This window comes from Hemicordylus capensis, chromosome 2 (assembly GCF_027244095.1).
Source record: "Hemicordylus capensis ecotype Gifberg chromosome 2, rHemCap1.1.pri, whole genome shotgun sequence".
Taxonomy (NCBI): Eukaryota; Metazoa; Chordata; class Lepidosauria; order Squamata; family Cordylidae; genus Hemicordylus; species Hemicordylus capensis.
Window position 1 is genome coordinate 405,941,118 of NC_069658.1, and position 17,596 is coordinate 405,958,713.

Consider the following 17,596-nt stretch of genomic DNA (forward strand, 5'->3'; position numbering starts at 1 on the left):
CCATGTCTTTGCTGTTATAACTGAGCTCTCCTTGCACCAATAATGTAATACATTTGATTTCTATGTACTCCATCTGGTGATGTCCATTTGAATAGACATTGCTTTGGTTGTCTGAAGAATGAAGAGATCATTGTCTTGTCAGAAACTAATGTCATTCTCTTGCTTCATTTCTGATTCCTAGGCCATATAGGCCGACTGTGTTTTCCTTCTTACCTTTTCCAGTTTTGGCATTCCAGTCGCCAGCCACCAGCATCACATCTTGCTTGCATGTTCTGTCCATTTCAGACGACTTGAGCATAAAACTCATCAACTTTCTCTTCTTCTGCATCCGTTGTTGGGGCATAGACTTGAAGAACTGTCATGTTCAAAGGTTGTCCATTAAATCTAATTGATATTAGTCGGTCACTGACCGCATTGTACCCAAGTACTGTCATTGCTATATCCTTCCTGACTATGAAAGCAATACTGTTCCTACTTTGTTTTTTGTGTTCTGAGTAGTTAACAGTATGATTTTCTGACTGAATGTGTCCCATTCCAGTCCATTTTAATTCACTGATGCCCAAGATGTCAATCTGTATTTGATTCATTTATTCTTTCACTGTGTCGAGCTCTCCCTTATTCATGCTTCTTACGTTCCACGTTCCTGTTGTAATTCTGTCTTTGCAGCTTCAGATTTTCTTCTCCCGCATGGCAACATCAGCTGCTAGACATCCAAAAGGCTTTAGTCTGACCGCATCATAAACACCATCAGTACGCTGAGAGATCCTAAGCACTTCCTCAGTAGCAAGTTGAGTACCATCCGACCTGAGGGGCCCACCATCCAGTACTACATCAACAATTATTCAATTTTGTCTATCCATGTGGTTTTCTTGGTAAAATACAGGAGTGGTTTACCATTGCCTTCTCCCATGCAGTATGAAATGATGTCTTTGTTGTTGTCACTGAAGTGACTGTCTGCCTCCAGCACCTTCCTATATCACTGCTGCCCAATATAGATGCCTGCTTGCTTTAGCTGGGCAGCTGGGATGACCTTCACGCTTTGGGTGACCCCACTGGGAGTATACTTCCCAGCGTACTTCACTCATCCCTCCCAGGAACACACACCCGCCCCACCACCATGATGAGGCAGCACAGCAGGACTGGGGGTGGGGGAGTTATATATTTAGTCCTCTACAAAGGACTAGAGCCTGAATGGGTCCTTCAGACCTAGAAGCAGAAGATTCAATCAGCCACAGAACTTTTCCTTTGGTTTCATCAATCTATGCCAGTGTTTCTGAACCTTTTCAGGGTCAAGGACCGGTAAATTCTTTGTGCACTGTTTCAAGGACTGCTACATTCTTCATGTGCAATTTTATGCACCAGCAGTTAGTAAAGGGGTTTCAAGTTAAGTTTATCTATTTATTTATCTATTTAACAGTCTGCTATACTGCCCAAAACCTGCATCTCTGGGAAGTTTACAATTAAAATAATATTATGAGCACGAAAATCAATACAATTGGAATAATTTAAAAGCAGACATTAAACATTAAAACTATAAATCAGGGGTTCTCAGCCTTGGGTCCCCAGATGTTGGTGGGCTTCAACTCCCATAACCCTCAAACACAATGGCATTTGGCCATTATGGCTGGGGATTATGGGAGTTGAAGTCCACCAACATCTGGGGACCCAAGGCTGAGAACCCCTGCAAAAGCCTGGGTGAACAAATGTGCCTTCAGTATGTCTTCATATGTCTTCAGTTAATAAAGTAAAATTTGTTAACAAAAAACATGTTTTGCTTACATAACCATAAAACACACACATAAGATATTAAACTAATGTGAACATTAATTCACAGATCCTGAGGATGGCTGAGTGGCAAGGATTGTGTGTATGTGTGGGAACCTGGACTGGTAGGAGCCAGGGAAGGAGGGTCCTTGCGCACACGAGTGACCTTAGCAGGCCTAGGGTCCAAATCAGAAAGAGAGGAAGGCGATTTGGGAAGGCGCCTTTTGCACCTAAGCCAGGATGGCTTGGGAATAAAAAGCCCATGTATGGCTTACCTCCCAGGAGTAGAAGCTGGGGAGGATGAGGGGGAGGAGGCCTATGAGACCAGGCCACATGGAGCAGAACATCTGGGATGGGGGGGGCGGGGCTGTAGCCAATGGCTGTTCAGTAGGCTGGGCTTGCAGTATGGGCAAACACTCCCTGGGGAGAAAAAACTCAGTCTGGTGGCACAGAGTAGCATGGTGGGATACAACGACAGACAAAACCCTTGCTGCCCGCAACCTGCCTATGCCATTGGAGACAAGCACATTACCCAAGATTGTAGCTTCCAGAGCAGCTGACCTGTCACACTGCTAAGGAGCCAAATGGACTTGTTGCTGATGCTGCTTAGACCAATATAAAATTGATCTTGAAAGAATAGCTGTTGATGTGGATCCAGGGAAGGTTTTATGGGGCTCCCGGTCAGAGGCAGTGATGGGCTGGATGAGGGCTAATACACTAAAAGTGAATCCAGATAAGACAGAACTACTGGGATGGGAATATGTTAAGTTGCATGTTAAAATGTTTGTGCTAATGCATATTTGCATAAATATGATTTGATTAAAATGTGAATCATTCGAATCACCCATATTCAAGGTGAATTGGTTCAAATTTGAATCGATTTTCACATCCCCAATAGAAACATTTGTAGGGAAGGGAACCAAAACTGCAAGGGAACATGTCTATTGATGAAGCCCTGACTTCTAACAGAAGTCAGAAATGGAATCTTTAGTCAGGGACATAATGCAAGATGTGATCAGGACAGCTGTAACCAGTTTGTTTAGAACACACCTTGAGAAAACAGCTGGTGCAGCCACACTCTTAGAAAAGTAACCACACTCTTAGAAAAGTAAATGCAGACCTCAGAAGCAGGAACTGGATACAGTGTTTTAAAGACAGGAGAGAAATGTGTCAACTTATTACAGCCAGCAATCTGTCTGTCAGCAAGAGTTAGTTACCAAGTAACAATTGCTCAAGACAGGCAAATCAAGGAGGGGAAGTGTGGGTTAGAAAGGTAATCTTCCTACTACACTGTCTGAGATTTCAAAGACAATTGAGTTCTAGCTTTTCATCTCATCTTCCTTCGTCACTGAGACAAGACAATAGAAATTACGGGCAGGTTGGAACAAAGATGTGAGAGTCTGGGCTGGTAATTAACACCAAGAGAAAGTGGTTAGGTTCAATTTGTGGCTAAAACCCCACAATATATGAAGATGTCAAGTCTCAGCAGCTCAAGGGAATAATCATTAACACAATAAATAACTCATAAGGCAAGAAAATGACCTTTCCCAGAGAAACAGATGAGAAATAAATAACCAAATAAGGTTCATTTTGAAAAAGCCCAACCATGGTATCAGCACCTCAGGAGAGCAGATGGTGTTTCTGTAAGTGCCTTAGTGAGAGGGATATGTGTACCTCCCTGGATTTACAGAGGCAGCTGGCACAGCCCTTTTAACATGAACCTTGACACAAACAGCATCTCTGTGGAAAAGCCAAGGCCAAGCGATGACATTGTATCCAGTTAGGAGAAGGAGGAGGTTTACATTGCCTCTGTAACACAGATTTTATTTTAAAAGGGCTCTAGCTCTCATGGATTAAAACAAATAAAAACAATAGAAGTAGATTAATCATTGCCATGTCAATGAATGTGGCCAAGTCTAAAGAAAGTGGACCATGTGAAGGTCCTCTTTAATGCAAAGTATTTTAGTATGCATGAGCTGCAGACAAAGTAGAAAAATCAGACTATTATAGAGGCCCAGTAGTAGCTGTATAGTTGGGATAAGAAGTAACAACTGTGTTCTCTATTATGAGCCCTGAACGTTCTATCGGTCCTATACTCCAGACCAGTGTTCTTCATTGTAAGGACCCAGGGAGACCCAGGGAGAGCCCCCTGACAACCCCAGCACAGCATCATTCCAGTGGCTGTTGCTGGTATCTATCTTAGGTTTATTTTTTAGACTCTGAGTCCTTTGGGGACTGGGAACCATTTCATTCATTCATTCATTCATTCATTCATTCATTCATTCCTGTGTAAACTGCTTTGGGAACTTTTGTTGAAAAGTGCTATATAAATATAGCACTTATATTTGTACAACTACTGAAATCACATTTGTGGAAGTGTCGTGCACCCACTCATCAATGAATCTGTGTGTCGTGTTTTAATTTACCCTTAACTGCAAAGTTGCGAAAACAGAGCAGATAATATTGCAGTGTTATTGTGGCATTTTCTGGATTGTTTGTACTTAGAATATGGCATTGAGAGAGATGCTAACTCAGAATATGGAGGTTCTATTAAGCTATGGTAGCTAAACAGTTTTGAGAACTTGGTGTTCAATTATGGAATATCCATTATTCCACGTATTTCTGTAATTAGTCAATTCTTTAACAAATTTATGAGACTGGCCCATTTAATTTTTTAAATTATTTAAATTAAATTAATTATTTAGTTATTTAATTTTGACAATCTCTTATGGAGGTTGTGTTTAAAAAGTACAACACGCTTCTCTACATAATTAACAAAAGAATGTAAAGACCCTAAAGTGCTTGCAAATTGTAAGTATTAGAGAAGTAAAATTTTAACACCTGCTCCATCATTCCACACATACTGTGCATGCATATAACTTGGTGATTTCCCTTTTCAAAACACAAGGACATTTAAATATTTTAAAAATATTTGTAAAACCTTTGGCTTAAGGTAAGGTGCATACAATTTTCATTTGTGCTCCAAAAAGCATAGAAATTGCAGGCTAACCATGCCATGTAAGCAGTCTTGTGTATACCATGCTGGCTTTACAAATTAGGCTCCATGCAGCCACATTTTGCCTTTATCTTTCAGCTCAAGATTGAACTGGCAAGGGGCGTGTCCAAACAGAAATCCAACAGGTGCTGCTTCCCTAATCACTTGCTAGAGATCCACCTGATGAATTTCTGCCTGAAGCATTTCTGTAAGGCACAGTGCTTCTCCCGAATGTCATCTGCCATAGTAAATGCCCAAGCAGAAATTCAACAGGGATTGCAGGGGGAGGGGGTCTTTTTATATACATGAGGACAGAAATTATATTTATCATTAAAGAAAAAAAAGTGAGATTTGATAAATTCATAGATTATCTTTTAAACTCAGAAGTCACTAACACCACCTAGTCCAAGTCAAATAAATTTCCATCAGTTACTAGCCTATAATATCCATTACATCTGTCAGTAGTCCACTCTGAAATGGATTGTAAAAATTATATATTTCTGATCTGAATGTTAAAATGTCACAGTTTATGACAAAACAATGAGTGTTGGCAGCCTTTCATTTCCCTGTTTGCTTTTAGGGTTGCTAACATTTTATGGTCGGTTCTTCTGGATATTTAACAGTAACATGAAATGCAAAAATTTAACGTGTCGTACTTTCCTCATCACGTTATCTCAGCAGCAAGGAGAGCTTCACCTCCTAAATACCCATGAGTCAGGCTGCTATTAAGAACATAAAAAGTTGGTGACTGCATTTTTGTAAGTCATAGAAACATGATTTGGAAGGGCAAACTCTATGTAGGTGCAATTCTTTTGTGCAAGGTGATACTAGGTCATCTTGGAGCCTTCTCTTGGCCTTGGCATCCATTACAACACCACCACTTTGAACCTTTCTCTCTCTACACTGTGCTCTGGCGAGACGTTCTTTTAGGTATGATCCCTTGCATCTTACATTATATTTACATGCCATGGACAGTTCTCTGAGCTGCAGATATTGTCTGTTCATAGCGGCTCTCATTCGTTGCCTGAAAGCACAGCAACACCTGCTCAAATACTTGATGTGGTTCTGTAATTAGATTTCTGATCGTGATTTTTAACAGCTGCATTGAGGATGTAGTTATTCTGTGTGCCCATGTATAAGACAACAGATACATTAAAATGAATTGGCAGCTTATCTGATCGGGGGTCCCTCCTGTCATGGAAGAACTCCTTCTGATAATGCCTGAAACAGGGCATATTGGGTCTTACATGCCTATTGGGCCAACACAACTATACAGCCCTACGGCTTACATGCACAGATCTCCTTCCATTTGAGAGGAGAGACTATCACATAACTTTATCCACAAATCACATTCTCTTGCTATGGCCTATATAAGCAGTAAACTGATAAGGAAAATGAGTTCTGAAAAACCTTCACATTTTTAAGATGCAGAATGAATACTGCTTCTCTGCTTTGCCTTCTCTTTTAACATCTGGTGGAAAATAGAGCCAAATGCACATTTAATGGCTCTGGGAAAATTATGCATGAATTTGTGCGATGGTGTATGAATTTTGGTCTGGAGATGAATGGCTTACCATCTGCATTTAACTCTTTCTGTCTCTGTAGCCTTTTCTTAATATATATATATTTGAAGTTATGGATGGAGGTGGTACAGAAAAGTGCTGCAAAGGAGAATTTGCCCTTCTAGGGCAGGGGCATAGCTAGGGGAGAGAGGGTCAGAGTTCCTCCCTGGTGGCCCCTTGGAGGGAGATAATGAAGAAAATAGGGAGGGGTGGAGCTGGGGGCCCTCGGGAGCTGCAAGGGCTAGGGTTCTTTCAACCCATCTGCTCATTTATAGCGACACCCCTGTTCTAGGGGAAGTTTCTTAAATTTGCATTATTCTTATAGTTTGCTCAGTAAGACTCTGCCCTTTCTCCCATGCCTCTTATGTCTGGAATTGCCTCTCACAACAACTCCAAAATGCCACCTCTCCCTCCTCCTTCAAATCCCTCCTCAAAACCCACCTTTTCTGTTAAGTCTTGGTACAATGCTCTCATTTCTCTTTTCTTTTTTGCCTCACAAAACTAAGCCTAACAGCGAGCTCATTCACACAACCAAAAACTGTGCTCTACCCAGGTTTGGGAAATGTGTGTGCTCCCAATTTTCAGTTGTGTGGAAGCGAGGTCAGAGTAAAACCTGGGCAGCTTTTCCTCCTACCTCGCTTCCTTAGCCTCAGGGAACTTCCAGGCTAAAAGGCCTGGCTAGGTGGTGCTAGCCCACCAGGATTGGGCCCGATCTTGGCAGGTCACACCCGCAGCCTAACCTAGGTTCGGTGTCCCTGGCCTGGGTTAGGCTGTGTGTGAGAACAGCCTCAGTTTTTGAATGTGTGAATGACCTCTATGTCTACAGAAAAGAAATGCCTTCGTTCCTTCTCCCCTCCCTCTGTCGCCTCCTCTGTGTCAAATTCTTCAACAGTCATCTGTGGCTGCACCTTGTAAAGGAAGATTCAGCAGTGACAGGCAAGCTGTCTTTTCAGGAAGCTTGTGTAGAATCCAAAGGAGAGAGTTGTGGTATGCAGACAGTGGAGTTGAATCAGGAATATAAACATTTTAATGAGATAGATATTATTTACAGAGAGGCAAGTGCAGTCTGCCTTCAGTGCTCTCGCTAGTGGCTGCTGGCTATATCTGGTGAGCCCTGCTTCTGTTCCAGGACTGGAATAAAAGTAACTAAAGCACCATTCAAAAGCTGGCCTGGATCAATGAACACAGAAAAGGTAGGCAAGCTGTCTTTTCAGGAAGCTTGTTTGTCATTGCTGTTTTTAGCCTACTTTCCAGTAGGCCTACGAGATTATCCATCATTCCGTGTGTGCGTCCGTGTGTGTCTCCGTCCATATGTGTGTCCTCCCTATCAACTTTGCAATGCCTGGACCAATATGAACCAAATTGAGTACAGTTGTAGGGACACATAGGGACACCTCAATGGCGTAGTTTGTGATGAGGGCATCTACCCCAATTCAAGAGGGCAGATGTGTGGACATTTGAGGTGCAAGTGGGCTAACTTGTGGACCATTTAATCAATTTTAACCAAATTTGGTACAGTTGTAGTGAGTGATACACAGGGACACCTCAAATGCATAGTTTGTGACGATATCATCCACCCTGATTGAAGATGGCAGATGTGTAAACATTTGAGGTGCAAGAGGGCTAACTTGTTGACTGTCTAACCTATTTGAACCAAACTTGCTACAGGTGTAGGGACACATAGGGACACCTCAATGGTGTTGTTTGTAATGATGTCATCCACCCTGATTCAAAATGGCAGACATGTGAACATCTGAGGTGCAAGTGGCAGATGCATGAACATCTAAGGCGCATGTGGGCTAAATTGGGAACTGCCTAACTGGACCAAGCTTAGTCCAGTTGTAGGGATAGTAAAAGGAAAGTAGGCAGATTAGTTCTTACTAGAACAACTTGCTTTCATTGAAGAAGTTCCTGATGAATATTGTGCTCGCTTCATCTAAACCAACAGAATTAACTACCACATGTGCTCAGGACTAGCACCTGTATGTTGCTGGGAATATTCTGTGACGGGATGAGGGAATCCTGCTTGTGTGAGCACACAAGATCAGGGTGGTTTTCAGGAGTGGTGGGGTGTTGTTCCAGCACCCACTATTTCTTTTCAAGGGTTGGAGCTCTCGTCTACTTGCCTGCTCCTAATCTGCCATCCCACAAAGTTCAGCACAGAAGATATGGATATTTACCTTAGCAGCAGATGTTATATTTGACAATATTTGATAGCTGACACATAGTTGTATTTTTTTAATCTAAGAGCTTCTGATAGGTAACATGCAATGGTAGTTAGTTTTGACAGTCCACAGGCTAAGAAATTCCATATTTGAAGTTTGCAAGAATCAAAACCATTCCCTTATACAGCATCCTGAGCAAGGATTCCAGGCCATACTTCAGAAGAGTGTTCAAAAACAATACAAAGTATTAAAAGTTACCAGGGAACGACTCTTAGTGCAATACATTTTGTGACTTGGAGGCTATTCTCACGCATGTGCAAAGCTGAGCTAAGGAAGCCCTGCCTGGTTTTGCATGCGTGTGTGTACCGCTGGGATCAGGCCCAATCCTGGTGGCACCACAGTGGCAAACCTGCCCACTGAGTCTCCCTCTAAAATGTGGTTAAGGGAGCATGCACTCCCTTAATCTCATTTTTTGGGTCATCTGTCAATTGTGGCTGCAAGCGGCCGTGGCTAGCAGACCCTACAATTCTCGGGGAAAGGAGGTGCATTATTGGAGTTCCAGGGGGTCAGGTGATGCAGGGCAATGCGTCCCAGCACTGGCTGCTGCCAGTGCTCATCTGGGCGGGTGATTCACCCGCCCAAGTAAGGGGAACTTCTCATCTGCACCAAGGTAAGTTCTTCAGGTCTTCCTCCCCGCCAACCCTATTGTACTTTCTCACTGGTTGTGAGAAAGGGCTCAGTGCTTATTTCTAAACTAAGAACTTTGTATAAATTGATGAGGTGACTCCCAAGTATTCCTTTAAGACCTTCAAATTTATTATGTAAAAACAGATGACAATACCTTGTAAAAACATGGTTTAAAATGTAGTTAAAAGCATAGTAAAAACAAACAGACATTTCGGCGTCAAACACCAGCCTCAGTGTTGTTCTTACATTTTCTGTGGATCACCTGCTTATATTGTTCACAACTTTAATTACACACACTCTGGCAGTAATTTCAATCAACAAATGAGGTAAAAAGTGTGTGTGTGGGGGGGGGGGGGAGAGAAGACAAGAGATAAAAAGTAACCAAGGTCATACAGCTGTGTTTCTTTGTTTCTACATTACATACTCCTTAGTAGCCAATATACTTCACAGTCTCCTTTAACGCTTCCCTGCCATTTACACTGGGTTTGAGTTTATCTCTATATATTGCCTCCCTAATCTTTCTTCATACTAAGCAACGCTCCACCTCCAACTGATTGATTGATTAAGTGCCGTCAAGTCGGGTGTCGACTCTTAGCGACCACCTCCAGTACATCCACCTTAATAGGCATTGTTATTCCCTCATGATATTTGGTCATATAGGAACTGTTTAAAGCAGATCTTTGTGAACTTCTGGTTCAATTTTTTTCAACAATATTTGTATTGTTTGACTGTTTCATAGTTTTATATTGTTTTTAATGTTTTGTAAACTGCCTTGAGATTGTTTGTTGTTAGATTTTTATACTGCCTTTCATCAAAACAAACAAATAAAATGATGCAAACAAGCATTCATGTTTGAATTCTGTGGTTTTAAAAAAGCACGCATTCGGCATGAGAATTGAAATTTAAAATTTCTTCAAAATTTGAATGGCAGAAATGGGAAAATCTGGCAAAGTTAAATTATTTGCAGATAAGATCTATAGATCACAGAACTAACCTGTCAACATAGTAAAGTACCTGACTGATAGGCTAAGCCTATACTTCATTATTTTCCTACTCTTAACAACATGCTCCAGCACGTGCACAGGTTTATAACTTTCTGACATTAATTGACATTATTATATCATATTACTAGAAAATCAAGGAAGATATTACCTTTAAGTATTTATTCTGGAGTGCATGTGATCTCCTTAGTCCATAACCACAATAATTACAATCTCCACTTCACCCCATGAGCTTTATTTATGAGAGATGACCAAATCTTGTGAAGTTCCATTCCATGCCTACACAGATGAATGTGTTATCTTTCCTGTATGACATTTGCATGCGCCTTGAGCTATGTGGATACACGTCCACGTCTTCTTCCAAACATAACTTGGGAAACATCCCTTTAGCTTCACACTGTTGCAGTTGTATTTGCGATAAGCATCCAGACTTTTTCATATATACGTTTCCCTGGCTTTCAGTGCTGAGCTAGGCAAGCATCCTCAGTGCCTCAGGCAAAAGCAAACATTACTCCCAGAACAAACTGAAAAGCAATCCACTTACCAACCGGAAGCTTTCCCCCCTCTTCTTTTTATCAACACGATTAGTGCTTTTGATAGACTGGTTACAGCTGCCAAACCATATCCTTTTACATTTTACATCTTGGGTACAGATGCAGAAATGGGAGGATATCTGAGCTTACTATTTTCTGATAGAGACATAATGTAAATTACTAAAAGAGTAATATACAAGTGGTGAATGGGAACCGAATTGTGAAAAGACCCTGGGCCAGCTCCCACTTATTTCCCCTTGCCTTGACCTCAGTTTCAGAGCCCAGTTCCTGATAATGTATTGCCCTTATTCCAGAGCAGGACCAGGCTGCAACACTCTACAGAAGAGCCACCACCGTGATGTGGGAAGAAGTATCATGATCCGCCTAGTCCCACATTATGAACCTCATATGTTATGGTGGCCATGTAGGACCAAACCACAAGGATGTGGATTGTTGGCATCTATTGTTGCCTCAGTTATGTCTGAATTGTGCCTTAGTGTGTCACAGGAAAAAAAGACAATAAATGCTTGGGCATTTTACAGGCCAACTGCCTTGCTGACTGTGGTATACAGCCTTGTAGGTTGCACCTCCCTTCAAGGACATCAGGTGTTGAGGCTATTCCCACGATCAGTCAAAATCAGGCTTGGGGAGCCTAGCCTGATTTTGGCTGATCGTGGGAGCCACCGGGCTCACAGGCGAGCCCGGTTGCCTCCCGGCGGTTAACCCACCAAACAACCCCTCCCCTTAAACCAGGTTTGCAGAGCAAGCACTCTGCAAACCTGTTTTTTAAAATTGTGAGTAGCCGCAGCATGGCTCTGCACCATGGCTACTCATGAGTAGACCCCCAGAGGGGAGGCGAAAAGCCGGGGGTCTCTCCAGTATGCCCTGCACGCTCATGCAGGGCATACTGGAGCTTCCGGGGGCCATGCGGCACCTGAACTCCCCAGCCCCTGCCAACTCTGTCACGGAGCTGGCAGTCATGTGGGTGGTGATTCGGCCACCCAGGGCTCTCGCCCTGCTCGTCTGAGAGGAAAGCAGGCTTAGCCCGCTCGCCCTGCAAACTCGGACAAACCGTGTCTCACTGATCATGAGACCTGGCTCGCTGTCTTTAAAAATTCACATGGCAATTAACTTTTTAGGGCTTCATCCTTCCTTTTCTTCCTCCCTTGCAAGAGAATAAACACTTGCAAACAATCAACACCCAGCAGAATCAAGCACTCCCTGGTTCCTTAAACCCCAGTTTCCCAGAGATGTCTGACCTGGGGAATGGGTTTGTTGGGATATCTTAAACCACAACTCCCTGGTTCATACTGTACATCAGAGGGAACTGGTTCAATAAGCCAAAAAGGTAGTGCACATGACCATTGCTGGCAGGCAAGGAGGGTGTGGGGGGAAGGCAAGATGCTGTTTACCTTCCCCCCAGATGAGCAAGGAAGATGAGCATGTGTGAGATGTGCGGCTCGCGTGCCCACTTCTGTAGGCCAGGAAAATGCTTCCCAGCCTCCAGGAGTCCCACAATGCACCACGTGACAAGGGTGTATTGGGGGAATCCCTCGTGATTTGGGTGCTCTAGGTGCCCAACTGTGTGCCTTTGGGTTGCGTTCAGCCCAAGCACACAAACCATCCCAGCCCTGGGGTTGAGGGCGCCCTTTAACCCCAATTAAAGGCTGGCATAAGGGCTGGAGAGAGAATTTTTTCTCCCTCTCACATATCACTAGAACCAGAGGTCATCCCATGAAATTGATTGCCTGGAAATTTAGGACCAACAAATGGAAGTACAATGCATAATCAACTTGTGGAATTCTCTGCCACAAGATGTGGTGACAGCCAATAACCTGGATGGCTTGAAGAGGGCTTTGGATAACTTCATGGAGGAGAGGTCTATCAAAAGCTCAGGAGTGGAGCCACCATTGGGCGAATGGCTTCAAAGAATCTGGGCCGCCACCAATCAGGGGTCATGAGTGCAGCTCCAGACACACACCCCTGTATCTGTCATCAGACCGGTGTGTGTGTGTTATTTTGGCCATGGGGCCCCATTTGGGACTGAAATCATCCCGCACTGCGTTGGCAGTATGGCCGGAATGACTCTCCCTGCCTTTAAGGCAGGGAGAGTTGCTCTGGCCTGCGCTGCCCAACACAGCGCGGGCCGATCTCCCATCCAAATGGGGCTGCGCAGCCCTGTTTGGGAGGGAGACCATGCCCCCACATCTGATGTCAGATGCGGGGGGCAGGGCCAGGGGGCCGCGGCGGCGGTGGCTGCACATGAGCCGCCCCCAGCCTCCGTACGCTTCTGCAATGACTACTAGTCTGAGGGCTATTGGCCACCTTCAGCCTCAGAGGCAGGATGCCTCTGAATACGAGTTGATGGGGAGTAACAGCAGGAGAGAGGACATGCCTAAAGTTGCTAGTAAGTTGGAGTAGGGGTTGACTTGCCACAACAAGAGCAACTTTCACAAGGCTTCTCCTGTAGAGACGGCTCTGATGATAGATTAGATATTGTGACTGATGTCAGTACAAAGTTCCTATCCCTTCCTGACCTTCTTATTTCATTATCTTTTAATGCCTTTTCAAATCTTGTTTTTCTTTTGGAGGTTATATGCACACCTGTCCTGTGCTTGAGCATACATCCCCTCGCCACAAAGCCCGTTAACTCTTGGTTGTTTTAGTTGTGGGAAAGCAATTCATCCTCTATAATAAAGAGCCAGGGTGTGTGCCTGTGTCTCTGAGGAGAAGTGGGGACCGGGGAGGGCAGAAGCAGCAGCGGTGGGACTGGCCCTGCCACTGAAACGGCCGCAGGCCGCGCCACCAAAGCCGGGCAGGGGGAAGAGGACCCCCCCCACCCAAAACCACCGCGACACTCTGCCTGTTTGGACGGAGGAGCTGTGGCTTCTTCGGCCTGGGAGGAGTCACTCTGGTGGGCTGGCGGGCTGGCGAGAGGGCAGTGGAGCGGCTGCTTCTTCCGCCTCCTCCCCTCCGGTCCTCGGCAGCCACTCACAGCTGGGCTTTTGCGCGCCGCCGTCGCGTGAGAAGGTTAACCAAGCTGTCAGAATCGCTTTTTTCAACAGTAGCCCAAGCGTGAGCTGCGCTTACAGTTCGGAGCCGAGAAAGGAACGTGCAAGAGATTCAGCTGGGCTTAAGTGGGGTGGGAGGGAGGGGAAGAGAGGCAAGAGTGTGGGGCAGGAGGGAGGGAGAGTGGGGCAGGAGAGAGAAGGGAACAGCCAGCCCCAAAGAGCTAGCCCGTTAATATAACGGGCTTAATATTACTAGTAAATAAATAAATAGCCCTGGCCCATTCAATTAGAAGGGAATGCATATTTAACTAAATTTACCTGGCATGGGTATTTAACTAAATGTGACTAGTGCTCTAATAGCCAGTTGACTGTACCATTTACTGTGATTCTGTTGTGATAGTGTGATACTGAAAAGTGTGTCTTGGTTTTTAAGATGCCACAGCATTTCCTCTTGTCCTCCCAAATCCACAGGCCCCAACGACCCTTGGAGGATCCCAAAAGAGATGCAATTAACTTTTACAACTGCTTACGCTTTTGTTTTCATCATTGTGCTCATCTAGACCACTGCAACTGTCTAGAATGAGATAGAGGAAAGTTTTTGTTTAAATCTACTACCAGAAGGAGCAAAATTTACTCGTGAAATGTCTTTCTCGTTAAACAACAAGATTCTAGCCTTCTCCAAACTCCAGCGTGACGTCTATTGATATTCAGGGGGGTGCTGCCCTGTCCAGAGCAATCAATTTGGTCATGTGTCTGCTTCCACCAATTTCTAGTAAATGTGTTTAGTATTGTGCCCAAACACTGGTCGCCATTCAGTTAATTATTTAAAGCAGTCATGTAGTTGCAGATTCAGAAGGCACTCTCCATGACAGCCCCCATGGCCATGCCCACCCAAACAGCCAGAGAATTGCGGGCGCTCCAACCCTGCATGTCCCCACTTCACTACGCCCCTGATTTACAGCAGACTTGCTAATGATGCTCTAAAGTTTGTTGAGTCGGAACTATAATGCTGGTTAGACTTTGTATAGTGTAATAGCAAACTCCTTCACATTCAGTGTGTGAGGGATGCCCCTGCAACTTGGAGGTGACACTAGAAAAGCAAAAGCGACTAATCATTAGTCACATTCCACAGATTAAACTGTGTTTCTTATCCAGTGGTCCGATGGTGAGGCAGTTTGCCAAGCTCTGCCTCTGGTGGGGGGCGGAAGGGGCGGGGGAAAGAAAGAGCCCAACCCACCAGCATTGAGCTACTGTTTACACTAGATTGTGCAGATGCTGAAAATGTGATCTCCGAACTGCATAGAAGCCCTGCATAGAAGCCCTTACAGCTGCAATGCTTTGTACACTTACTTGGAAGTAAATTCTGCGGAACTCAGTGGGATGTACTTCTAGTAAACAGAGGAGTGTTACTAGGTTCTTAAAGGATCCAGGATCCAGGTCCACAGGGTCTGGCTTGGGCCCACAGCCTCCCCACATTTTCATAATGAAACATTTTCATTCTCTCTAAAGGAATCCAACATTCTCTTTCAATTTTTTGAAAGCATCAATCTGTCTCCAGTCTATCCTTTTTATATCCAGCTTGTTTTGACCAGGGGTCCTAGCATTGCTAGGGTCCTGTTAGGACAGTCCCCGGCTGACAGTACTTGCTTTATTTTCAGATTTCCCTCCCCTTTGCAATCACGGCTTGCAGCAACCTTGCTATTGTGTGAAAGGGGGAGGTTTACTGTGCATTAGTAACTCACCCCTCAATCCTGTGTACGTGTGTGGTGTCTTTGCAACTGTGCCAATTTTTAAACGGTGTTTGGGGGTGGAGGTTAACAATACTTTTGGGGGGAGGGGAAGTATTACCCATCTCCTTCTCCTAGGCTGGCAGCTGTGTTGCTGCTGGGCATGAGGGTTACCTGCCTCCTCCTCCACTGAGCTGAAAGAGCCAGCCCCCAGTGCAACCACCACTGCTTCCATCTTCCCCATCCCTTTGCACACAGGTGGAATGAGAAGGGACAGAGAATGGAAGAGGAAATGTGGAGAAAATGCTCAGCTCCGTTGCTCACCCGAATGCGAGGCAGGCAGGCAAGTGGTTCTGGGCACCTACCAAGCCAAACATTTGAGGCATCTGCCCCTTGTGTCTAGCAACGCCAATGAGAAAACACAAGAACTGCCATTCTGTCAAATGAAGCTTATACAGGCACACACTTATTTGGTCTGACTCCTTACACTAAGGCAGATCTTACCATAGATTATCTCATAGGCAGATTGCTTCTTTTACGGGTTACTTTGCATTATTCAGATAATAGTGCTGCACAAGCAGAGATTAGGGTAAACAAGGACACTAGAAGAGGTTGCAAAATTCAGCTAAATCTTTAGGGCAATACTCCTAACTACTGTAGCAAATGAACATAACTACTTGTTACAACCGAAGGACAAAGGGAGACCAGAATGAGCACTGAGGCGGCTGTTCTATCGAAGATTACCAGGAAGTGTGTGAATGCTTACAAATGTAGATGGTTCTCAAGCCATTTTAGCATTTTAACTGCCCTAGCAAGAAATGTACCCCTGAGAATGTAATGCATTCTCTCTGCCACTCACATACATGTTGATCTCCCGAAACCTCCACTTTTGTCCCTTGCTGTTAAGAAACCATATAGCCTTGTGTGGATAGTGCAGTGTACTGGGCTTTGTCTGGCCTTATGCAGGCTAGTCCAAGTCCTAGTTCCAAGGCAATAGCATCATATCCAGTTCACACACATGATAGGTGAGAAGAAGAGTCATCTGAGCTCCTGTTCCTCCTTTTAAAAAGCCCTGAGGGCAAGGGAGGGGGAGTTAAAGAGATTTTTGCCCATGATTCACTCATGTATAGGGTGAAACAATGGATGGGAAAGGCTGCTAAACCTCAAGTCCTCTCCTAATTAAAAATGTGCCCTTTTAATTTAATTATTACTGAGTTGCCAACAGCTCAAGGTTCTGCAGTGCTTGAGGCGAAGCACCAACTACTGCCTTGCCCAATGTCCCTGGTGGGGCCAGCCCCTTTTCAAAAATGGACCATTTGCAAAGGTGGCACAGGGGGTGAGGAGGTGGGAGGGTTTCCCGCAACCTCCTTGTCTCCCCCTATGATTCTTGCAGGTTTTGCAAGGGGTGTGAGGAGAGGTATTCCTTGTGAAACTTGCAAGGGTCTTATCGGTCCCCAAGAGCTGCTCTGAGGGCAGCAGCAGCAGGAGGGCATCTTTTGCTGCCCTGCTGGCACTCCATTCATCTGCTGCCTGAGGCAACTGCCTCACCATGCCTCATGGAAGGACCAGCCCTGGCTGACACCCAGAGGATAAAGGTCACAACATGGTGAGTGCTGGTGCCAAGGTGGTAGGGCATCTGCCACTCATTTGTCAGTGTTACCATGAGTTCTTAGGGTTGCTGCCTTTTCATTGGTCCTGGTCCTGTGCTTTTGGCAGCAGTCTGACACAAAAACATCCAGCAGGTTAATGCTTTCCCTTAGTACTTACCTCTGTGCCAGATAGTATCACCTGCTCAACTGATTTAATGGCCCAATTCTGTTTTATGTCTTTATTTTAAGAATGATGTCGAACCTGCCTTTAGATGTTAACACGTCTCCCAAAGCAACTTACCATGAAATCCTAAGTGAGTTTACTTGAAAGTAGACTCCCACAGTGTTTGATTAAGCTTACTCCCTCCCAGGTAAGTATGCATAAGACTGCAGCCTCAAGTTACTAACTCAATGGAGAAAGAATGGTGTTTTCCAAGTAACTGTAGATACTGCAGTTTGAGTACTGGGAAAATGTCATGTCACAAAAACTATAGTGTTTGAATCCCACAATACAAGAAATCAGTGCCAAGGATTGTGTATCAGGGTTTGATACAAAGACAGC